Raw genomic sequence first — 22,608 nt, 5'->3', positions numbered from 1 at the left:
TCTGTTAGATGGGAGACACGTTGATATTGGGTGTACCTGTCGAGAGCACTGTAATTTTGCCGTGTCTCCGAGCTGTGTGCTGTTCCCTGTTTGGGCCGTCTGACTTCTTTAACTGGCGGCTAGCATTTCTATGGGCATCGAGAAGCGGTCGCTATAAATGAGGAAAGTAGTTTAGGTGGGATTTCGTTTTGATATGTTTGGAATGGATCAGTTAGGCAGCATGTACTTCAAAAAAATAAATAGAAAAAAAGGAGGCTGGTTTTCGTTGTTTTGCAAAGGATGCACTGCAACGTCCGCTCACAGGAGCAGTCCCTCTACTGGTGCGACACAGGGGTTTTGACCTGCTCCGTTCCCGACCTGGGCCGGTTCACCCCTCCTTAGACGACCTGGCATTCACGAGCTCCACCAGAAATGCCATGTCGATGCCGTGCTAAGTGCGGACTCTCGTTCGGCACAGCCAGTTGCAGCACAGAGCCCCCGTGCTCAAGCGATCCGCCAGCCTCAACCTGCCCCTGTAGCTGGGATTACAGACACACGCCACGGCGCCCGGCGTGAGCGAGAGCGGCTAGAAGGCAATTCAAATCCCCTTGTCTGAAATGCGAGCGAGAGTACTCGTGCACTTCTCCACTGACGTGGCAGCTTGTATTGCCGATTCCATTAAAAGCATTGCCGGGTCCTGCTGTAGCGGTAAAACACTGTGACCAGATGAATGAATTGAAAAAGTGTTACGTGAAACACATGTGAATCCTAGTTTCCGTGCTGCGAATTAAAAGAAAAAAGAAAAAAAAGAAACAGCACTATAAGAATGCTAAAAAATAAAGAAGGTTGCGTTGGCGAGTATTAAGCCCCCCTCCTCTGAGGTGCCAGCAGCATTCCGGAACGGGTCACTGGTCACGCTGCACTTATTTTGCTGACAGAGACTGTATCACGCGTCGGCCGCCGGATAAAACCGGCAGCTGGCTCGTTGGTCTAGGGGTATGATTCTCGCTTTGGGTGCGAGAGGTCCCGGGTTCAAATCCCGGACGAGCCCGAATTTCTTTTTTTGTTTTGTTTTGTACTATACTGTTTTCGATCCGTAAACCGACATTAAGCTCAGCAGGCAGTTTTGACTTAGACGTTTTGCAACTAAATGAGTTGCCATATTGGCAGGTAGCGCGTGCCTTCCTCGTTAGTATAGTGGTCAGTATCCCCGCCTGTCACGCGGGAGACCGGGGTTCAATTCCCCGACGGGGAGATTTTTTTTTGTTTTGTTTTTTACTGATTGAAGGCAGGTGCGTGCTGCTGTTATTCTATACATAAAGTAAAAAAGAAGAAGAAGCTTGCATTGGCCGGGAATCGAACCCGGGCCTCCCGCGTGGCAGGCGAGAATTCTACCACTGAACCACCAATGCTTGCGTGACGTTTTAATCACCCCTTGTTGGCTAGGTGTTACACAAGCAGACAATTCGGTTTCAACATATTCCATATTACAAGGCGTGTCACAGCAACAGCTTTGCAGACTCAACAAAGACTGCAGTCCTCGTTTAACCATTGTGCAATCAGCCCTCGGTCGCTGTGATATTGTTGTTCATGGAATCTGAGCGTGCGTATCGGCAATGCACAGTAATTGGAAAAGTGTAATAGAAAAGAATTAAAAACGGGCTCGTCCGGGATTTGAACCCGGGACCTCTCGCACCCGAAGCGAGAATCATACCCCTAGACCAACGAGCCAGCGTCTGCCACGGTTTTGGTTTTGGTTTTGGTCCCCCGAGTTTCCAAAGAAGTGCAGACCTGGCAGTTCTGTTAGATGGGAGACACGTTGATATTGGGTGTACCTGTCGAGAGCACTGTAATTTTGCCGTGTCTCCGAGCTGTGTGCTGTTCCCTGTTTGGGCCGTCTGACTTCTTTAACTGGCGGCTAGCATTTCTATGGGCATCGAGAAGCGGTCGCTATAAATGAGGAAAGTAGTTTAGGTGGGATTTCGTTTTGATATGTTTGGAATGGATCAGTTAGGCAGCATGTACTTCAAAAAAATAAATAGAAAAAAAGGAGGCTGGTTTTCGTTGTTTTGCAAAGGATGCACTGCAACGTCCGCTCACAGGAGCAGTCCCTCTACTGGTGCGACACAGGGGTTTTGACCTGCTCCGTTCCCGACCTGGGCCGGTTCACCCCTCCTTAGACGACCTGGCATTCACGAGCTCCCCCAGAAATGCCATGTCGATGCCGTGCTAAGTGCGGACTCTCGTTCGGCACAGCCAGTTGCAGCACAGAGCCCCCGTGCTCAAGCGATCCGCCAGCCTCAACCTGCCCCTGTAGCTGGGATTACAGACACACGCCACGGCGCCCGGCGTGAGCGAGAGCGGCTAGAAGGCAATTCAAATCCCCTTGTCTGAAATGCGAGCGAGAGTACTCGTGCACTTCTCCACTGACGTGGCAGCTTGTATTGCCGATTCCATTAAAAGCATTGCCGGGTCCTGCTGTAGCGGTAAAACACTGTGACCAGATGAATGAATTGAAAAAGTGTTACGTGAAACACATGTGAATCCTAGTTTCCGTGCTGCGAATTAAAAGAAAAAAGAAAAAAAAGAAACAGCACTATAAGAATGCTAAAAAATAAAGAAGGTTGCGTTGGCGAGTATTAAGCCCCCCTCCTCTGAGGTGCCAGCAGCATTCCGGAACGGGTCACTGGTCACGCTGCACTTATTTTGCTGACAGAGACTGTATCACGCGTCGGCCGCCGGATAAAACCGGCAGCTGGCTCGTTGGTCTAGGGGTATGATTCTCGCTTTGGGTGCGAGAGGTCCCGGGTTCAAATCCCGGACGAGCCCGAATTTCTTTTTTTGTTTTGTTTTGTACTATACTGTTTTCGATCCGTAAACCGACATTAAGCTCAGCAGGCAGTTTTGACTTAGACGTTTTGCAACTAAATGAGTTGCCATATTGGCAGGTAGCGCGTGCCTTCCTCGTTAGTATAGTGGTCAGTATCCCCGCCTGTCACGCGGGAGACCGGGGTTCAATTCCCCGACGGGGAGATTTTTTTTTGTTTTGTTTTTTACTGATTGAAGGCAGGTGCGTGCTGCTGTTATTCTATACATAAAGTAAAAAAGAAGAAGAAGCTTGCATTGGCCGGGAATCGAACCCGGGCCTCCCGCGTGGCAGGCGAGAATTCTACCACTGAACCACCAATGCTTGCGTGACGTTTTAATCACCCCTTGTTGGCTAGGTGTTACACAAGCAGACAATTCGGTTTCAACATATTCCATATTACAAGGCGTGTCACAGCAACAGCTTTGCAGACTCAACAAAGACTGCAGTCCTCGTTTAACCATTGTGCAATCAGCCCTCGGTCGCTGTGATATTGTTGTTCATGGAATCTGAGCGTGCGTATCGGCAATGCACAGTAATTGGAAAAGTGTAATAGAAAAGAATTAAAAACGGGCTCGTCCGGGATTTGAACCCGGGACCTCTCGCACCCGAAGCGAGAATCATACCCCTAGACCAACGAGCCAGCGTCTGCCACGGTTTTGGTTTTGGTTTTGGTCCCCCGAGTTTCCAAAGAAGTGCAGACCTGGCAGTTCTGTTAGATGGGAGACACGTTGATATTGGGTGTACCTGTCGAGAGCACTGTAATTTTGCCGTGTCTCCGAGCTGTGTGCTGTTCCCTGTTTGGGCCGTCTGACTTCTTTAACTGGCGGCTAGCATTTCTATGGGCATCGAGAAGCGGTCGCTATAAATGAGGAAAGTAGTTTAGGTGGGATTTCGTTTTGATATTGTAACGTGCTATCACCTCCATTGTAGAAACAGGGGAAACAGGATTAGGGACCCGCCTGCCTATAGCACATTAGGGGGGTCTTGATTGACAAGTGGGGGTCCCATGAGTGTTTTCGCGGGTTTAATATGGGACTATGATAGGGGATTGACTCTCGTGGGCGGGATAAGAGAATGATTATATAGGGGTGCGCGGGGTTAGCCCCGGCGGAGCTGAGCTAATTGTGATTTTCCGGTACACTGTTAGAGTGGGCTGGCACAGTGTAAACAGTTAAAGGGCAATAAATATTTCTTTGAACCTGAACAATGTGGTCCGGAGTGCCTCTGTGGGGTCAGTCAATGGGGAATGCTACAATGGTGTCAGAAACGGGACATGTATTCAACCCCGCTCCGCACGGCCATGAGTTGCGAGAGGTGAAAGTGGAACCGGGCCTCCGAAGTCCGACGGGCTGCCTCCAAGTAAGAAACAGCGCGGCAGAAATTCCTCCACGGCCATCACTGAGACAAAAACCACCAACTTATGATGGTAAGTCCAGTTGGGAGACGTATATCACCCAGTTCGAAATTGTCAGCCAGCTAAATAACTGGACCGAGGAGGATAAAGGTGCATACTTGGCTACGAGTTTGAAAGGGGAAGCCATGAATATTCTGGCCACGGTAGCTACACAACAGCGCTGTAACTTTATAGCACTCTGCCAGGCTCTCGCGCTGAGATACGGGGTAGAACAGCAAGTAGCGATTGCTAGGATGCAGTTAAGAGCAAGAAAGAGAGAGGTGGGCGAGACATTGCCGGGGTTTGCTGGAGACCTTGAACGTCTTTTCAGAATAGCGTATCCTGGGTCGGGGTCGGAATTGCAAGAACAGATTGTGACGGAACAATTCATAGAAGGTTTAGACTATGCCGATCTGCGCATACAAGTTAAGCTGAAATCGCCTAAAACACTGAGAGAAGCCTTGCTAGCTGCGCTTCAGGTCGAGACTGTGTTTTGGGCTGAGAAAAATGCGCATACAGTAATGAAACCGCAAGTGTTCGAAACTAACGTGTCGCCCTCCACGTTGGGCATATGTGCTACTGAAAGACCCGCCTTCACAGGAAGTGACGTAACTGCTACCGCAGCTGTGGTTGAGTCCTCACAGGACAGGTACCGGATGAGGGGCAATGAGGTCAAAAGCGACGCCATTTTTATGAGGGGCAATGTAAAGCAGCCTGTTTTCTCTATGGATAATCCAACAGTCAGTAATATGAGGAATGTGAGCTTGTACACCAGCCCTCAGAGCATTGCCTGGACGCCCCAAATGGGATTAAATATTACAGGCAGGAACCCCAATGCCCCACAGATGGGTTTGCTACCCCATGCACTCCACAGCGCCCCCTTTATTACAAATGTAGGTTTTACACCAAATCGACAGCCAGAAGTCCAGCCTGTGGCCACGTTTGATGTAAACACAACCCCAGTGAGTGCTATCAATAATGTGAATGCCTTTTACAGCAGAAACGTGACTCCACAATTACCTGCACTTGGGAGCGAGCATATCCCCTGTCAATCCAGCATGCCCGTTATGACTCCACTCACCATGCCAAGCTATCAGCCCGCAGCAGCACCACTCCAGGGGCCATCTGTGAGTTACCAGCCGGCCATGCTGCCATACCACCTGCCAGCCACCTATCCCGGGACTGGGTGGATACAGGACTGGTCACCTGAGCCATACAGCCAGAGTCAGGGTGGGCTGAGAGAGACAGTGAGGGCGGTGATGTCCTGCATGGAAGAAGACGGAGCGGGTCACATACCCACTCGGGGCCGGAGACTGGTTTGCTGGGTGTGTGGCTGTCAAGACCACATGGCTCGCAACTGCCCAAAGAGGTATGGTGGGCCAGTGGGGGGCCATGGCAATGCGGGGAAGCTGTCGGGAAACTGAGGGGAGCTAGGATCGTGGGGCGGAACCTGGCTCTTACAACCCCTCAAAAGGCCCCCAAAACAGCACCCCCTGGACGTAACAAAACGGTTCCCTCACGGCCAAAGGATAACAGGGGACAGTCTGCAACCAATACAGCATCCAACACTGGTTTGAAGACCACAAATAGGACAAGGCAAAAGAGCAAGCCCTGTGGGTCGACGATAGCGGCAGCACTTTCAGGTAGGCAGTCTCCTAGTGCCCCAAAATGGAGCCAGATGCAGCGGGTTCAGGCCAGGTCTATCCCCAAGGAATGCAAGGTGGGCCGCCAAGACATCCCCGGAGCCGACCTCACACCGAGGCGGGGCACCGCGAGGAGGGGTCCAACTTTAGAGGTCTGCCAGCTGGGACGGGCGCGCCATCTCCGCATCGGGTGCTGTGTGGAAGACACTTACTGCCAGGGTCTCATCGACACCGGTGCCTCGGTGACCATTGTGAGGGCTGATGTCCTGGACAGGGGAGGACAGGAATGGAGGAAAAAGCTCCGGCCGGTGGATGGTGAGCTGTTGACGGCAACCGGTGAACCAGCTCCAGTGCTGGGAGCTGTGACCTTGAAGTTTGAGCTGGGAACGATGTCCGTTAGGCATGAGGCCTGGATTGCTGAAGTGGAGGATGACCTGATCCTGGGCCTTGACTTCCTGCGTGCCACCCGAAGCTGCCTGGATCTTAGCCAGGACAGGCTGATCTTGGGGCCCCGGGGTCAGCAGTTCCATGTTGGATTGGTGAAGCAACAATGGGAGTCACTGCAGCCGAGCGCCTCTGGGCGCATGACACAGGCAATGCTTGAGATGTGCCACCGGGGAAGTCTCTGCCTGGATAGGGAGGAGCAGAGAGCCATGTACTGTCTGGTGGAGGAGTTTTGGGATGCCTTTCCCCAAGGGAAGGGTGACAAAGGGCGCACAGATTGGGTCCAGCACTGCATCGACACTGGCCACTCCACCCCGATTCGACAGCCTCCACGACGCATGCCCTGGGCCCGCCGTGAGGAGACCGAGCGTCTCATACGGGAGATGCGGGAGACAGGAGTAATTGAGCCTTCGGACAGCCCATGGGCATCCCCGGTGGTGTTAGCAGACAAGAAGGACGGCACCAAGCGGTTTTGTGTTGATTACCGCCGCCTTAATGAGGTCACAACGAAGGATTCTTACCCCATTCCCCGCATTGACGACACCCTGGATGCTTTGGCCGGGTCCCAGTGGTTCTCCACTCTAGACTTGAAGAGCGGGTACTGGCAGGTGGAGGTGGAGCCAGCATCACGGCCAAAGACAGCATTCAGTACGGGCCAAGGGCTGTGGCAGTTTACTGTCATGCCATTCGGGCTCTGCAATGCCCCGGCGACCTTCGAGCGATTGATGGAGCGAGTCCTTGATGGCCTTCCCAAGACTGTGTGCCTCGTCTATCTAGACGATATCCTGGTCCACGCAAGGACGGTGGAAGAGGAAATGAAGCACCTGCGACTGGTATTGGAACGCCTACGGAGCGCTGGGCTGAAACTTCACCCAGCCAAGTGCAATCTCTTCCAAAGGAAGACCCCGTTTCTAGGCCATGTTGTGAGCGGAGAAGGGATCTCTACTGACCCTGGGAAAGTGGACGCGGTCCGGAAGTGGCCACGGCCCAAGAATGTTCATCAGTTGCGCAGCTTCCTGGGATTCACGTCCTATTACCGACGGTTTGTCCGGGGGTTTGCCACAGTGGCGCGGCCATTGCATAGGCTTACAGAGGCCAAGCAGAGTTTTGTTTGGACGGAGGAGTGCGAGAAGGCCTTCGAGTCTTTAAAGCAAGCCCTCTGCACGACCCCAGTCTTAGCCTACCCCATCCCAGGCTGCACCTTCATCTTGGACACCGATGCCAGCGACCAGGGAGTGGGGGCAGTGCTCTCCCAGGAGACCGAGAATGGGGAGAAAGTGGTGGCTTTCTACAGTCAAACACTTAACAAACCAGAACGAAATTACTGCGTGACACGGCGGGAGCTTCTGGCTCTGGTAAAGGCGGTAGAGCATTTCCACCCCTATCTGTACGGGCAATCCTTCGTGGCAAGGACAGACCATGCCTCACTCCAGTGGCTAATGAGCTTTCGTAACCCGGAGGGCCAGATGGCTCGATGGCTGGAGAAGCTGCAACAATACGACTTCCAAGTGTTGCATCGCCCAGGCCGTCACCACAGCAATGCTGATGCCTTGTCTCGGCGCCCCTGCCTAGAGGCAGAGTGCAAATACTGTGACCGAAGGGAGGAGACGGAAAGTGAGGCTTGTCGGGTCCATGCCATCAGGGAGACAACAGGGTGGGAACCAGAAGAGTGGACGTGGGAGCAGCTGGCCAAACTGCAGCAAGAAGATGGGGACATTGCACCACTGCTGGGGTGGAAGCGAGCAGACCAACGGCCTACTTGGGAGGAGGTTGCCCCGCACGGAGCGTTGGTGAAGGCTCTATGGGCTCAATGGGACCACCTGGAGATGAAGGAAGACGTGTTATACCGGAAGTGGCAGACGCCGGCAGGAGACCGCACCATGTGGCAGTTGGTGGCACCCAGTGCCATCCAGTCCTCCATCTTGAGAGTTGCACATGACCTGCCCACAGCTGGCCACTTTGGCGTTACCAAGACGCTGCTCCGGGTGCGCCAACGGTTTTATTGGGTCCGCTGCAGGAGGGATGTGGAGAGCTGGTGCCGTCGCTGTGACGCCTGCACAGCGCGAAAAGGGCCCCAACACAGAGCGCGAGCCCCAATGCACCAGTATAATGTAGGTGAGCCCATGGAGAGAGTCGCCATCGATGTTCTTGGCCCCCTGCCCACAACGGAGAGCGGCAACCGATTTATATTGATCGCCATGGACTATTTCTCTAAGTGGCCTGAAGCCTACGCCCTACCCAACCAAGAGGCTGTAGTGGTGGCTGAGGTCCTCGTGGGACAGTTCTTCTCCCGATTTGGCGTCCCAAGTGAGCTCCATAGTGACCAGGGACGAAATTTTGAATCTGAGATCTTCCGGGAGGTCTGCAAGCTTCTGCGGATACAGAAGACGCACACCACGGCACTGCACCCCCAGAGCGATGGCATGGTGGAGCGATACAACCGTACCTTGGAAGTTCAACTATCTTTGTTTGTGGAGCAGCACCAGCGTGACTGGGACACCCACCTCCCTCTCCTACTCATGGCATATAGGACAGCGGTCCACCATACCACAGGGTGCACCCCAGCTGCCATTATGTTTGGCAGAGAGCTCAGGACACCCACAGAGTTGCTTTATGGCCGACCACCTGGGAATGAAAATGGCAATGGGCCAGGTCCGGAATACCTACACCAATTGCAGGACCGCATGGATAAAATCCACCGGTTTGCCCGCCGCCATGTAAGAGGGGAGTCTAACCGGCAGAAGCGGCAGTATGACATCCGTGCCCGAGAGACCCACTTTCAACCTGGGGATAAGGTGTGGGTCTACTCGCCGCGCAGGATCAGGGGCAGGAGCCCAAAGCTCACCAGCGCCTGGGAGGGCCCCTGTGCCGTGCTGGAAAGGCTCTCAGACGTTGTCTACTGGGTGCAGCTTAAGGGAAGACGGCGAAAGGTCATCCTTCATCAGGACCGGCTGGCACCCTATCGTCCTGGAGAGCCTAAAGAGAATGAGACGCAGGTGCCCCTGTCTGAGCGGGAAGATCCCCCTCTTGACCTGCCTGTCCTTTTCCAGGAGCCTGTCACTGTTCCTCTTTCTCCCAGGGCTACGGTTTCAGACCCCTGTGACCCCCACCCGGAGTGTACGCCGAACGCTGCTCCAGGGGAGGAGGCCAACGAACCAGACCTGCTGCCCACAACAGAAGAGTGGCCCTACTCTCCAGTGGGTGAGCCTCAACCGCCGAGGGTTCCTGCTGCCCCACACAGACCGAGGAGGGCCACAAGGGCCCACACGGACTGCCCTTTCTGCTGTCGGCTGGGTTCCCCAGCCACCATGGTTACCCAGGACGAGGTTGACAACCTCAGCGGTGGAGGACCTGGGGAGTTAGGGGAAGTTGTCATTGTAAATAGTTAGGTTAGGGGGAGTGTTAAGACCAGGTGGGTTCGGGAGTCACAGGGTGGTTTATTTTGGGGACCCCCCCTCTGGCTAGGGATGTAATTTTAACATATTCGGGGACGAATGTGTCTGAGAGGGGGGCAGTGTAACGTGCTATCACCTCCATTGTAGAAACAGGGGAAACAGGATTAGGGACCCGCCTGCCTATAGCACATTAGGGGGGTCTTGATTGACAAGTGGGGGTCCCATGAGTGTTTTCGCGGGTTTAATATGGGACTATGATAGGGGATTGACTCTCGTGGGCGGGATAAGAGAATGATTATATAGGGGTGCGCGGGGTTAGCCCCGGCGGAGCTGAGCTAATTGTGATTTTCCGGTACACTGTTAGAGTGGGCTGGCACAGTGTAAACAGTTAAAGGGCAATAAATATTTCTTTGAACCTGAACAATGTGGTCCGGAGTGCCTCTGTGGGGTCAGTCAATGGGGAATGCTACAATATGTTTGGAATGGATCAGTTAGGCAGCATGTACTTCAAAAAAATAAATAGAAAAAAAGGAGGCTGGTTTTCGTTGTTTTGCAAAGGATGCACTGCAACGTCCGCTCACAGGAGCAGTCCCTCTACTGGTGCGACACAGGGGTTTTGACCTGCTCCGTTCCCGACCTGGGCCGGTTCACCCCTCCTTAGACGACCTGGCATTCACGAGCTCCCCCAGAAATGCCATGTCGATGCCGTGCTAAGTGCGGACTCTCGTTCGGCACAGCCAGTTGCAGCACAGAGCCCCCGTGCTCAAGCGATCCGCCAGCCTCAACCTGCCCCTGTAGCTGGGATTACAGACACACGCCACGGCGCCCGGCGTGAGCGAGAGCGGCTAGAAGGCAATTCAAATCCCCTTGTCTGAAATGAGAGCGAGAGTACTCGTGCACTTCTCCACTGACGTGGCAGCTTGTATTGCCGATTCCATTAAAAGCATTGCCGGGTCCTGCTGTAGCGGTAAAACACTGTGACCAGATGAATGAATTGAAAAAGTGTTACGTGAAACACATGTGAATCCTAGTTTCCGTGCTGCGAATTAAAAGAAAAAAGAAAAAAAAGAAACAGCACTATAAGAATGCTAAAAAATAAAGAAGGTTGCGTTGGCGAGTATTAAGCCCCCCTCCTCTGAGGTGCCAGCAGCATTCCGGAACGGGTCACTGGTCACGCTGCACTTATTTTGCTGACAGAGACTGTATCACGCGTCGGCCGCCGGATAAAACCGGCAGCTGGCTCGTTGGTCTAGGGGTATGATTCTCGCTTTGGGTGCGAGAGGTCCCGGGTTCAAATCCCGGACGAGCCCGAATTTCTTTTTTTGTTTTGTTTTGTACTATACTGTTTTCGATCCGTAAACCGACATTAAGCTCAGCAGGCAGTTTTGACTTAGACGTTTTGCAACTAAATGCGTTGCCATATTGGCAGGTAGCGCGTGCCTTCCTCGTTAGTATAGTGGTCAGTATCCCCGCCTGTCACGCGGGAGACCGGGGTTCAATTCCCCGACGGGGAGATTTTGTTTTGTTTTGTTTTTTACTGATTGAAGGCAGGTGCGTGCTGCTGTTATTCTATACATAAAGTAAAAAAGAAGAAGAAGCTTGCATTGGCCGGGAATCGAACCCGGCCTCCCGCGTGGCAGGCGAGAATTCTACCACTGAACCACCAATGCTTGCGTGACGTTTTAATCACCCCTTGTTGGCTAGGTGTTACACAAGCAGACAATTCGGTTTCAACATATTCCATATTACAAGGCGTGTCACAGCAACAGCTTTGCAGACTCAACAAAGACTGCAGTCCTCGTTTAACCATTGTGCAATCAGCCCTCGGTCGCTGTGATATTGTTGTTCATGGAATCTGAGCGTGCGTATCGGCAATGCACAGTAATTGGAAAAGTGTAATAGAAAAGAATTAAAAACGGGCTCGTCCGGGATTTGAACCCGGGACCTCTCGCACCCGAAGCGAGAATCATACCCCTAGACCAACGAGCCAGCGTCTGCCACGGTTTTGGTTTTGGTCCCCCGAGTTTCCAAAGAAGTGCAGACCTGGCAGTTCTGTTAGATGGGAGACACGTTGATATTGGGTGTACCTGTCGAGAGCACTGTAATTTTGCCGTGTCTCCGAGCTGTGTGCTGTTCCCTGTTTGGGCCGTCTGACTTCTTTAACTGGAGGCTAGCATTTCTATGGGCATCGAGAAGCGGTCGCTATAAATGAGGAAAGTAGTTTAGGTGGGATTTCGTTTTGATATGTTTGGAATGGATCAGTTAGGCAGCATGTACTTCAAAAAAATAAATAGAAAAAAAAGGAGGCTGGGTTTCGTTGTTTTGCAAAGGATGCACTGCAACGTCCGCTCACAGGAGCAGTCCCTCTACTGGTGCGACACAGGGGTTTTGACCTGCTCCGTTCCCGACCTGGGCCGGTTCACCCCTCTTTAGACGACCTGGCATTCACGAGCTCCCCCAGAAATGCCATGTCGATGCCGTGCTAAGTGCAGACTCCCGATCGGCTCAGCCAGTTGCAGCACAGAGCTCCCGTGCTCAAGCGATCCGACAGCCTCAACCTGCCCCTGTAGCTGGGATTACAGACACACGCCACGGCGCCCGGCGTGAGCGAGAGCGGCTAGAAGGCAATTCAAATCCCCTTGTCTGAAATGCGAGCGAGAGTACTCGTGCACTTCTCCACTGACGTGGCAGCTTGTATTGCCGATTCCATTAAAAGCATTGCCGGGTCCTGCTGTAGCGGTAAAACACTGTGACCAGATGAATGAATTGAAAAAGTGTTACGTGAAACACATGTGAATCCTAGTTTCCGTGCTGCGAATTAAAAGAAAAAAGAAAAAAAAGAAACAGCACTATAAGAATGCTAAAAAATAAAGAAGGTTGCGTTGGCGAGTATTAAGCCCCCCTCCTCTGAGGTGCCAGCAGCATTCCGGAACGGGTCACTGGTCACGCTGCACTTATTTTGCTGACAGAGACTGTATCACGCGTCGGCCGCCGGATAAAACCGGCAGCTGGCTCGTTGGTCTAGGGGTATGATTCTCGCTTTGGGTGCGAGAGGTCCCGGGTTCAAATCCCGGACGAGCCCGAATTTCTTTTTTTGTTTTGTTTTGTACTATACTGTTTTCGATCCGTAAACCGACATTAAGCTCAGCAGGCAGTTTTGACTTAGACGTTTTGCAACTAAATGCGTTGCCATATTGGCAGGTAGCGCGTGCCTTCCTCGTTAGTATAGTGGTCAGTATCCCCGCCTGTCACGCGGGAGACCGGGGTTCAATTCCCCGACGGGGAGATTTTTTTTTGTTTTGTTTTTTACTGATTGAAGGCAGGTGCGTGCTGCTGTTATTCTATACATAAAGTAAAAAAGAAGAAGAAGCTTGCATTGGCCGGGAATCGAACCCGGGCCTCCCGCGTGGCAGGCGAGAATTCTACCACTGAACCACCAATGCTTGCGTGACGTTTTAATCACCCCTTGTTGGCTAGGTGTTACACAAGCAGACAATTCGGTTTCAACATATTCCATATTACAAGGCGTGTCACAGCAACAGCTTTGCAGACTCAACAAAGACTGCAGTCCTCGTTTAACCATCGTGCAATCAGCCCTCGGTCGCTGTGATATTGTTGTTCATGGAATCTGAGCGTGCGTATCGGCAATGCACAGTAATTGGAAAAGTGTAATAGAAAAGAATTAAAAACGGGCTCGTCCGGGATTTGAACCCGGGACCTCTCGCACCCGAAGCGAGAATCATACCCCTAGACCAACGAGCCAGCGTCTGCCACGGTTTTGGTTTTGGTTTTGGTCCCCCGAGTTTCCAAAGAAGTGCAGACCTGGCAGTTCTGTTAGATGGGAGACACGTTGATATTGGGTGTACCTGTCGAGAGCACTGTAATTTTGCCGTGTCTCCGAGCTGTGTGCTGTTCCCTGTTTGGGCCGTCTGACTTCTTTAACTGGCGGCTAGCATTTCTATGGGCATCGAGAAGCGGTCGCTATAAATGAGGAAAGTAGTTTAGGTGGGATTTCGTTTTGATATGTTTGGAATGGATCAGTTAGGCAGCATGTACTTCAAAAAAATAAATAGAAAAAAAGGAGGCTGGTTTTCGTTGTTTTGCAAAGGATGCACTGCAACGTCCGCTCACAGGAGCAGTCCCTCTACTGGTGCGACACAGGGGTTTTGACCTGCTCCGTTCCCGACCTGGGCCGGTTCACCCCTCCTTAGACGACCTGGCATTCACGAGCTCCCCCAGAAATGCCATGTCGATGCCGTGCTAAGTGCGGACTCTCGTTCGGCACAGCCAGTTGCAGCACAGAGCCCCCGTGCTCAAGCGATCCGCCAGCCTCAACCTGCCCCTGTAGCTGGGATTACAGACACACGCCACGGCGCCCGGCGTGAGCGAGAGCGGCTAGAAGGCAATTCAAATCCCCTTGTCTGAAATGCGAGCGAGAGTACTCGTGCACTTCTCCACTGACGTGGCAGCTTGTATTGCCGATTCCATTAAAAGCATTGCCGGGTCCTGCTGTAGCGGTAAAACACTGTGACCAGATGAATGAATTGAAAAAGTGTTACGTGAAACACATGTGAATCCTAGTTTCCGTGCTGCGAATTAAAAGAAAAAAGAAAAAAAAGAAACAGCACTATAAGAATGCTAAAAAATAAAGAAGGTTGCGTTGGCGAGTATTAAGCCCCCCTCCTCTGAGGTGCCAGCAGCATTCCGGAACGGGTCACTGGTCACGCTGCACTTATTTTGCTGACAGAGACTGTATCACGCGTCGGCCGCCGGATAAAACCGGCAGCTGGCTCGTTGGTCTAGGGGTATGATTCTCGCTTTGGGTGCGAGAGGTCCCGGGTTCAAATCCCGGACGAGCCCGAATTTCTTTTTTTGTTTTGTTTTGTACTATACTGTTTTCGATCCGTAAACCGACATTAAGCTCAGCAGGCAGTTTTGACTTAGACGTTTTGCAACTAAATGCGTTGCCATATTGGCAGGTAGCGCGTGCCTTCCTCGTTAGTATAGTGGTCAGTATCCCCGCCTGTCACGCGGGAGACCGGGGTTCAATTCCCCGACGGGGAGATTTTGTTTTGTTTTGTTTTTTACTGATTGAAGGCAGGTGCGTGCTGCTGTTATTCTATACATAAAGTAAAAAAGAAGAAGAAGCTTGCATTGGCCGGGAATCGAACCCGGCCTCCCGCGTGGCAGGCGAGAATTCTACCACTGAACCACCAATGCTTGCGTGACGTTTTAATCACCCCTTGTTGGCTAGGTGTTACACAAGCAGACAATTCGGTTTCAACATATTCCATATTACAAGGCGTGTCACAGCAACAGCTTTGCAGACTCAACAAAGACTGCAGTCCTCGTTTAACCATTGTGCAATCAGCCCTCGGTCGCTGTGATATTGTTGTTCATGGAATCTGAGCGTGCGTATCGGCAATGCACAGTAATTGGAAAAGTGTAATAGAAAAGAATTAAAAACGGGCTCGTCCGGGATTTGAACCCGGGACCTCTCGCACCCGAAGCGAGAATCATACCCCTAGACCAACGAGCCAGCGTCTGCCACGGTTTTGGTTTTGGTCCCCCGAGTTTCCAAAGAAGTGCAGACCTGGCAGTTCTGTTAGATGGGAGACACGTTGATATTGGGTGTACCTGTCGAGAGCACTGTAATTTTGCCGTGTCTCCGAGCTGTGTGCTGTTCCCTGTTTGGGACGTCTGACTTCTTTAACTGGAGGCTAGCATTTCTATGGGCATCGAGAAGCGGTCGCTATAAATGAGGAAAGTAGTTTAGGTGGGATTTCGTTTTGATATGTTTGGAATGGATCAGTTAGGCAGCATGTACTTCAAAAAAATAAATAGAAAAAAAAGGAGGCTGGGTTTCGTTGTTTTGCAAAGGATGCACTGCAACGTCCGCTCACAGGAGCAGTCCCTCTACTGGTGCGACACAGGGGTTTTGACCTGCTCCGTTCCCGACCTGGGCCGGTTCACCCCTCTTTAGACGACCTGGCATTCACGAGCTCCCCCAGAAATGCCATGTCGATGCCGTGCTAAGTGCAGACTCCCGATCGGCTCAGCCAGTTGCAGCACAGAGCTCCCGTGCTCAAGCGATCCGACAGCCTCAACCTGCCCCTGTAGCTGGGATTACAGACACACGCCACGGCGCCCGGCGTGAGCGAGAGCGGCTAGAAGGCAATTCAAATCCCCTTGTCTGAAATGAGAGCGAGAGTACTCGTGCAGTTCTCCACTGACGTGGCAGCTTTTAATGCCGATTGCATTAAAAGCATTGCCGGGTCCTGCTGTAGCGGTAAAACACTGTGACCAGATGAATGAATTGAAAAAGTGTTACGTGAAACACATGTGAATCCTAGTTTTCGTGCTGCGAATTTTTTTAAAAAAAGCCAAAAAAATAAGCAGCTCTATAAGAATGCCAAAAAATAAAGAAGGTTGCGTTGGCGAGTATTAAGCCCCCCTCCTCTGAGGTGCCAGCAGCATTCCGCACCGGCAGACGGAACGTGACTCTGGTCACGCTGCACTTATTTTGCTGCCAGAGACTGTATCACGCGTCGGCCGCCGGATAAAACCGGCAGCTGGCTCGTTGGTCTAGGGGTATGATTCTCGCTTTGGGTGCGAGAGGTCCCGAGTTCAAATCCCGGACCAGCCCGTTTTTTTTTTTTTTAATTGTTTGTACTATACTGTTTTCGATCCGTAAACCATTAAGCTCAGCAGGCAGTTTTGACTTAGACGCTTTACAACTAAATACGTTTCCATAGTGGCAGGTAGCGCGTGCCTTCCTCGTTAGTATAGTGGTCAGTATCCCCGCCTGTCACGCGGGAGACCGGGGTTCACTTCACCGACGGTGAGATTTTTTTTTTTTTTTTACTGATTGAAGGCAGGTGCGTGTGGCTGTAATTGTATACATAAAGTACAAGATAAAAAGAAGGTTGCATTACTGTCCTGCTGCTGGCGTCTGGTGCTGTTTCAGATAGGGATGGGCGATTACAAAAATTTGAGAGTCGAATCTGAAATCGATTCATGGTCTGGGAATTGATGGAATCGACTTTGATTTGAGTCTAATTCTTAAAAAAAAAAAACAAAATAGTGTTTTACTATTAGTGTTCTACCGTAGTGGTTAAACAGAATTCAATAATGTAAACTGTCATAAATACAGTACCTTACATGCAGCAAAGTATATTTCATGTTCATGAAAGTGATTTATACTATAATGGCAGGTTAAAGAAATAGTCAAGTTCTTTCATGTACAATACATTTTCATTGAGAAAAGCTTTACAATTGTGAACATCCATACACTGGACAAAAAACTGGAGAACATAGGATAAAATCAAAACAATAAAATGGAAAATAACACAAATAAATAACAAACAGTGAAATAACTGTAATACAAAAGTTACATGTTTATCAAGGTTAACAATTTTCATGTTATCTTTTGCATTTGTTCACCTGTAATTACATGTTGTAATACAGATAGACGGACATTTTGTTATATTATACAGTTTGTTATATTATTTATTTCAGAAAAATAAATGGGTCGGTAAAGATGGGGAAAACAAAATAAAACAGACTGTAGAAAAATAAAAATAAGTTTGAAAACAATGGTATACAGTTTGTTATTATTTATTTCAAACAACAAAGGAATAAACAATATTTCTTTAAACAAGTTTGAAATTGGGAAAAAAAATGTATAGTGTTGAAAAATAAAGCAAGCTTGAAAATGTGAAAAAACAAATGTATCAAGTGTTGAAAAGATAAAGCAAGTTATGAAAATAAAATGAGCAGTAAAGTGTTAAAACCTGTAGAGAACAGAGAAGCGTGTCTGTTAAAAAAAGACTAAAAACGTGCTAAACAAATAAATAAAACAAAATAAAATATGAGAACCTGTATACATTGTTAACAATTTAAAAACCTTATTTTACACAGCTTGAGACCCAAGCACAAGTTCCAACTTTGTTACAATGTATTTGCTTAAAGAAAAAAAAAAAAATTAAAATAAAATGCTGCAAACCCTAAATGTGTCTGTGTTTGTCTGTGTCTGAGGGAAAGAGAACACTGTTGTACACTAAACTGTGCCCCGCAGGAGCTAAGGGCAGCGCTCGAAGATAAGAAACTAGGCGGGCCCAGCACTAGCTAGCAGCATTGTGTCAAGGGTGTTGCTGGTTTGTTTGTTCGAAGATAAGAAACGGTGCAGAACCAAACGGCGAATCTTTGCAATAAATGGTAAAAACAAGGTTGCAATTTAAAAGGGGAGAAATGTGAATTGTTAACACGTGTAGAGGCTGCATGTCCAGAGCTATATTGCCCCGACACAGAAGGAAGCGACACAGGATGGCTTTAAACAGAGAAGTGTGTATATTTAATAAAAGACAACATGTTTAAAATTAGGAACAACCTGTTTAAGAGAGTTCAAGAGTTTGTTACAATTATTTTAGCCAAGATGAAAATAACTCAACTTTAGAGATGCTAGTTGGGCCCCTCATTAGCTGGGGTGGGTGTTTTTTAGAATGTCCAGTTTGTAACGGTCAGTAAGAATATATGGTGTTTTAAGATGCCAAGTGGCCAACCAACCTCGTGGTGATCACATTATTGTCCTTTTAGAAATGCTGTTGTGTCAATGTTTTGCCAACAACTACAGTATAGTATTGAAACATGTGGTGCTGGTAATTCAGTTATGCTAACTGAAATTTTTAAAAAGCAATAAACACGTTAAATCTTTTAAATAATCAAATTTATTCGTCAAAAACATTGCTTACAAAACATTTAAAATATTTACAAACAGCTACTTAGCCACATCCTGTAAAAGTGTTCACTTGTATTGTGCTTACATGTTACAGGATGGATCCACTGCTTCTTGTTATTTATATGCAACACAAACATAGTTCGGGGTGTGTAAGCAGATATTTTACATTTTGTAGGCGTACATTTTGTCTACAAACACTCATGCATTTATATATAAACACAAACAAATATTTTACGCAGATGATAAGCATTTTCTTTGCAAATAAACATTTTTGGAGGTATCCTAAATTCACTTTAAGGATTTTTTCTTGGTTTACAAATTGACTCGTTAAAACGGAGTGTGTAAAAACAAGGGGGTGAGGTGCTCTTCTTTAACTTGGCATCTCTCGTGGCTCTCTAACTTACACCTGCCCTATCTGGGGTGTAATGCAATCATCTGATAACCACATTCTTCACAATACAGTATGTAGACCCTTTGACAGAGGGGCTCCTCTTAAAAGTTCCTGAAAATAAAAAGCCAGAGTTTGAAGGAAAATAAATATCTCCCTGAGCTGGGCGGTTGTAACACCATTTCATTTTTTACCAGGGGAATTATAACACGACTGAAGTAAAATAGAGAAACTATTTTTGATCATTTACATTATCAAATTGTATCTAATGCTCATTATATTTAAGTAGAAACACATGCAGTAGACAGAACACAAATATTCACTGGCAAATTAAAACCTTTTAATTCTTGTTGGCTCTAACAATGATAGGAGAAGCACTTTTAGTGACCAGGGGCATTGAGACACAGCCAATTAAGCTGTATGGTGCAGTTTACAGTTTATAAACTAAGTAATCTAATGTATTACGATCGCCTTTCAACCCTTTCTAGGCTGTTTTTAGAGATGTAATTAAATCTAAAAATAAGATACAAGCATTCTTCTTAGTGACTCACGACCAAATCCCAATATACGTCATAATAATAATAATTCACATTTAGCACTTTTTCACATTTGTTTGTCTCCTGCCATAATCGTTTCAATGTTAGTAAGAAACAAAGTCATTACTCACACACACACACACAGTACAAAAATAAATGACTGTGACATCCATACAAGCTTGGGGTGGTTCTAAAGCCTAGGGGCTTAAGTTTTCAATAAAGAAGATCCCTGGTTCAAATGTCACTGGAGAAGTTTGTTTGTGGCATAGTCAATTCAACTGATGGATAATTTGTTTCAGTATTTCCAACAGTTTCTAAGATACATCTTGGAATGATTTTGAAAAGGACAGAGAGAGATTAATAGATGGACACTTTTAGTTCAGATATTTTGTTTTTCTTTTATTAAATGCATCAATAATCCAATCTACAGTGATACTAAAACCCACTCCCGACGCATCTTAAATATACAACAAATACAAATATATTCTGAAACCCAGGTTACTGTTTTGTGCTCATTAACAGTTTAACTGAGCTCGTATTTAGTCATTGTTAACACAAATAGTTACTTTTTTATTGTATTCCATTCAATAGATTTATTCAATTACATACCTAAACGTTTCATCAAGAGCCAGATCTGTGTTTAGGAGCTAAAGAAATCTAACACTAGTTTAACCTAAAAATGATCCAGAAACACAGCGTGAAATAAGTCTAAATTAGTAATAAAACAGCAGTTACACCCCCTCCCTTCCTTTTAAACATTTTACTGGTTTCCCAACTGTAGTTTGTTTTATAATTGTAAGCTCCTTAAATGAAATTGTGGGCGGCTCTTAAAAGAGTCTTTGTGTTCGTGTTTGTGTCCAAATCTCTACCCTCCAAATCCGTACAGAGTGGGACCCTGGCGCTTCAGAGCATACACCACATCCATAGCGGTGACGGTCTTTCTCTTGGCGTGCTCAGTGTAGGTGACGGCATCCCGGATCACATTCTCCAGGAAAACCTTCAGCACCCCGCGGGTCTCTTCAATAGATCAGCCCGGAGATTCGCTTCACTCATCCGCGGCGAGCCAGGCGGCGGATAGCAGGCTTGGTGATGCCCTGGATGTTATCACGGAGCACTTTGCGATGACGCTCATCTGTCTGTGAGTGTCATTTTAACCGGTTAATTTCCACTCAGATTTAAAGGATTCTTCTTTTAATTTTTGCACAATGTTAAAACACATTCACAGCACGCCCACAAACAAAACATTAATAAAATACATTGTATATGACGTATGGGTCGTCTTCTGGCTTGGATGTGCTTATAACCTCCTCTACCTGTAAGTAAGTAGGATGCATAGAAGACATGGCCGCGTCATTTTTAACAGAAAACAAAGGTGTCTGTTCAGCATGCATTTGAAAGTACACCCTGGAGACTGTTTGCTGTGAGAAGCGTGTTATTTTAAAACACCATCCTGCCTTGCACCTCACGCTGCAGGTGGATTGCTCTGCTCGATCCAGTTGAGACCAGTTTGTTAAGTGGAGCGCTTTATCCTCACAGCCTTTGTTTCTTTATGCGCCATTTCCAGGTAATTGTGAAGAAGAATAATCTCCTTTATTGCCTGACGGGCTCCAGATTAAAAGGAGGTTCTAAACGAGAAAGGTGATTCGAAACCCATTAACAGCCATATCTCACCTGGCGCATAGCAACCGCCTATGCAGTTTAAACGAATTAAAAGAGTAACACAACTGTATCTGACCATACTTTGAAACGTGAACACATACCGGGTAAGAGCGGTAAAACGCTGTATAACGCAACAACTCCTAGTGGAATATTTAGAGGCAAATTCGGGTTTGTCTTGGTCAGAAAATATTAACACAAGTGATTCTTTTTTCAAAAATAATAAGTGCGCTTTGCATGTAATCGCATTTCTTATTTGACTGTGCTGTGGAATGCAACATTCAAAAATAATTAGGCTATATAAAACTTCGAAAATCAGAATGCAAAAACATTATCATCAAAACATATATATTTCTAAAATAGATCAGAGAACATTTTTAGTATCTCCGCATATTTGCTGTTGGGTTAACTGGACCACGGCAAGCACAGCCACTCTGCTTCTAAACACAATAGGAGACGATAAAGCAGGTCGTACTTTTCCATTATCTTCTGAAATGCATCGCAATGATTGGTTCTAACATGTACATCAATGTTAAATAATAGCTCCATGAATAACAAACGGAACTAAATTTGCCATACAGTAATACCGGTCCTGAAAATAAATAGAACATTGAAATAAAAATCTTGTGAAATGTCATGAAGAATGTGTGCCACTAGGGGGAAGCAAAGTCCATGAAATAAATAACTACATGTCATATTAATTGATTTGGCTGATGCGTTTATCCACAGCAGTTGACATTTATATACCTATACAAGTACAAGTTTCATGTAAAAAAAAAAAAAAAAAAAAAAAAACATTTACATTGTAACGTTTAAAACAATCTTTTAATATGTAACAAACAAGGGTCATTTAAATGTGTTGGCTGAAAAAAGTAACAAGCAGACAAAACTGATTAAAACTAAACAACTTTGAATGACAAATTCGGCAACATTGTCGAGTTGTAAAACATTGTAAACATTTAAAACTTGTATACGGTAATTAAACGGACTGTGTTGCATAGCGTTATGCTGGCTTTGAAAAACAAAATGTTAAAAAACAGGATTTAATGCAAGTGACAAAACCGTTTTTCTTACACACACTAAATTATATATGACGCGCACGCAAGCATGCTCTCTCTCACACACACACACGCACTTTGGTCACAACAAAAATATATATTGGTCTTGGTACGTTTGGTCTAGACTACATCACTGTGTGTGGGACACCTGTATAATTGTTGATTTGACAAAGTTACAGCTGAAGTTTCCAGTTATATTCCTGGTACAGTGCCGTGGAAAAGTATTTGCCCCCTGTATGATTTTCTTCCTTTTTGCACATTTTTCACTGTATTTGGTCAGATTTTTTTGTGGGTTGTAGTAGTACATAGAGGGAGTCAGAGAAAAAATGACACCAAAGTTTGGTGCTTCATTCATTTGTTTGGTGTGCAAGGTAATCAAACATGCAATTTTCAGGTGGGAAAAAGTTATTGCCCCCCCCCCCAGTTAACTCAACCCAATTAAAGGGATAATTAGGGTCAGCTGTTTGAGTACTTTGGTTAACAACCAGGCCTGATTTGGGCCAGCCCTGC

General features: G+C 47.7%; 20 non-coding genes across 20 annotated transcripts; 10 read left to right on the top strand and 10 right to left on the bottom strand.

The window, feature by feature from the left end:
• The first annotated feature begins 958 nt into the window (after positions 1 to 958).
• On the top strand, positions 959 to 1,030 carry trnap-ugg (transfer RNA proline (anticodon UGG)). Its single transcript has one exon. It is a non-coding gene; the product is annotated as a tRNA-Pro (tRNA).
• Positions 1,031 to 1,162: 132 nt separating this feature from the next.
• Positions 1,163 to 1,234, top strand: trnad-guc (transfer RNA aspartic acid (anticodon GUC)). The gene has a single exon. It is a non-coding gene; the product is annotated as a tRNA-Asp (tRNA).
• Positions 1,235 to 1,320: 86 nt separating this feature from the next.
• trnag-gcc (transfer RNA glycine (anticodon GCC)) lies at positions 1,321 to 1,391 on the bottom strand. The gene has a single exon. It is a non-coding gene; the product is annotated as a tRNA-Gly (tRNA).
• A 247-nt stretch (positions 1,392 to 1,638) lies between these two features.
• Positions 1,639 to 1,710, bottom strand: trnap-cgg (transfer RNA proline (anticodon CGG)). Its single transcript has one exon. It is a non-coding gene; the product is annotated as a tRNA-Pro (tRNA).
• A 1,026-nt stretch (positions 1,711 to 2,736) lies between these two features.
• Positions 2,737 to 2,808, top strand: trnap-ugg (transfer RNA proline (anticodon UGG)). The gene has a single exon. It is a non-coding gene; the product is annotated as a tRNA-Pro (tRNA).
• A 132-nt stretch (positions 2,809 to 2,940) lies between these two features.
• On the top strand, positions 2,941 to 3,012 carry trnad-guc (transfer RNA aspartic acid (anticodon GUC)). The gene has a single exon. It is a non-coding gene; the product is annotated as a tRNA-Asp (tRNA).
• An 86-nt stretch (positions 3,013 to 3,098) lies between these two features.
• trnag-gcc (transfer RNA glycine (anticodon GCC)) lies at positions 3,099 to 3,169 on the bottom strand. The gene has a single exon. It is a non-coding gene; the product is annotated as a tRNA-Gly (tRNA).
• Positions 3,170 to 3,416: 247 nt separating this feature from the next.
• On the bottom strand, positions 3,417 to 3,488 carry trnap-cgg (transfer RNA proline (anticodon CGG)). The gene has a single exon. It is a non-coding gene; the product is annotated as a tRNA-Pro (tRNA).
• Positions 3,489 to 10,961: 7,473 nt separating this feature from the next.
• trnap-ugg (transfer RNA proline (anticodon UGG)) lies at positions 10,962 to 11,033 on the top strand. The gene has a single exon. It is a non-coding gene; the product is annotated as a tRNA-Pro (tRNA).
• A 132-nt stretch (positions 11,034 to 11,165) lies between these two features.
• On the top strand, positions 11,166 to 11,237 carry trnad-guc (transfer RNA aspartic acid (anticodon GUC)). Its single transcript has one exon. It is a non-coding gene; the product is annotated as a tRNA-Asp (tRNA).
• An 86-nt stretch (positions 11,238 to 11,323) lies between these two features.
• trnag-gcc (transfer RNA glycine (anticodon GCC)) lies at positions 11,324 to 11,393 on the bottom strand. The gene has a single exon. It is a non-coding gene; the product is annotated as a tRNA-Gly (tRNA).
• A 247-nt stretch (positions 11,394 to 11,640) lies between these two features.
• On the bottom strand, positions 11,641 to 11,712 carry trnap-cgg (transfer RNA proline (anticodon CGG)). The gene has a single exon. It is a non-coding gene; the product is annotated as a tRNA-Pro (tRNA).
• A 1,021-nt stretch (positions 11,713 to 12,733) lies between these two features.
• On the top strand, positions 12,734 to 12,805 carry trnap-ugg (transfer RNA proline (anticodon UGG)). Its single transcript has one exon. It is a non-coding gene; the product is annotated as a tRNA-Pro (tRNA).
• A 132-nt stretch (positions 12,806 to 12,937) lies between these two features.
• On the top strand, positions 12,938 to 13,009 carry trnad-guc (transfer RNA aspartic acid (anticodon GUC)). The gene has a single exon. It is a non-coding gene; the product is annotated as a tRNA-Asp (tRNA).
• Positions 13,010 to 13,095: 86 nt separating this feature from the next.
• Positions 13,096 to 13,166, bottom strand: trnag-gcc (transfer RNA glycine (anticodon GCC)). Its single transcript has one exon. It is a non-coding gene; the product is annotated as a tRNA-Gly (tRNA).
• A 247-nt stretch (positions 13,167 to 13,413) lies between these two features.
• trnap-cgg (transfer RNA proline (anticodon CGG)) lies at positions 13,414 to 13,485 on the bottom strand. The gene has a single exon. It is a non-coding gene; the product is annotated as a tRNA-Pro (tRNA).
• Positions 13,486 to 14,511: 1,026 nt separating this feature from the next.
• Positions 14,512 to 14,583, top strand: trnap-ugg (transfer RNA proline (anticodon UGG)). Its single transcript has one exon. It is a non-coding gene; the product is annotated as a tRNA-Pro (tRNA).
• A 132-nt stretch (positions 14,584 to 14,715) lies between these two features.
• Positions 14,716 to 14,787, top strand: trnad-guc (transfer RNA aspartic acid (anticodon GUC)). Its single transcript has one exon. It is a non-coding gene; the product is annotated as a tRNA-Asp (tRNA).
• An 86-nt stretch (positions 14,788 to 14,873) lies between these two features.
• trnag-gcc (transfer RNA glycine (anticodon GCC)) lies at positions 14,874 to 14,943 on the bottom strand. Its single transcript has one exon. It is a non-coding gene; the product is annotated as a tRNA-Gly (tRNA).
• A 247-nt stretch (positions 14,944 to 15,190) lies between these two features.
• Positions 15,191 to 15,262, bottom strand: trnap-cgg (transfer RNA proline (anticodon CGG)). The gene has a single exon. It is a non-coding gene; the product is annotated as a tRNA-Pro (tRNA).
• Positions 15,263 to 22,608: the final 7,346 nt, after the last annotated feature.

This window comes from Acipenser ruthenus, chromosome 55 (assembly GCF_902713425.1).
Source record: "Acipenser ruthenus chromosome 55, fAciRut3.2 maternal haplotype, whole genome shotgun sequence".
Taxonomy (NCBI): Eukaryota; Metazoa; Chordata; class Actinopteri; order Acipenseriformes; family Acipenseridae; genus Acipenser; species Acipenser ruthenus.
The sequence above is the reverse complement of the archived record's forward strand: the minus strand, read 5'-3'. Positions and strand labels throughout refer to the sequence as shown.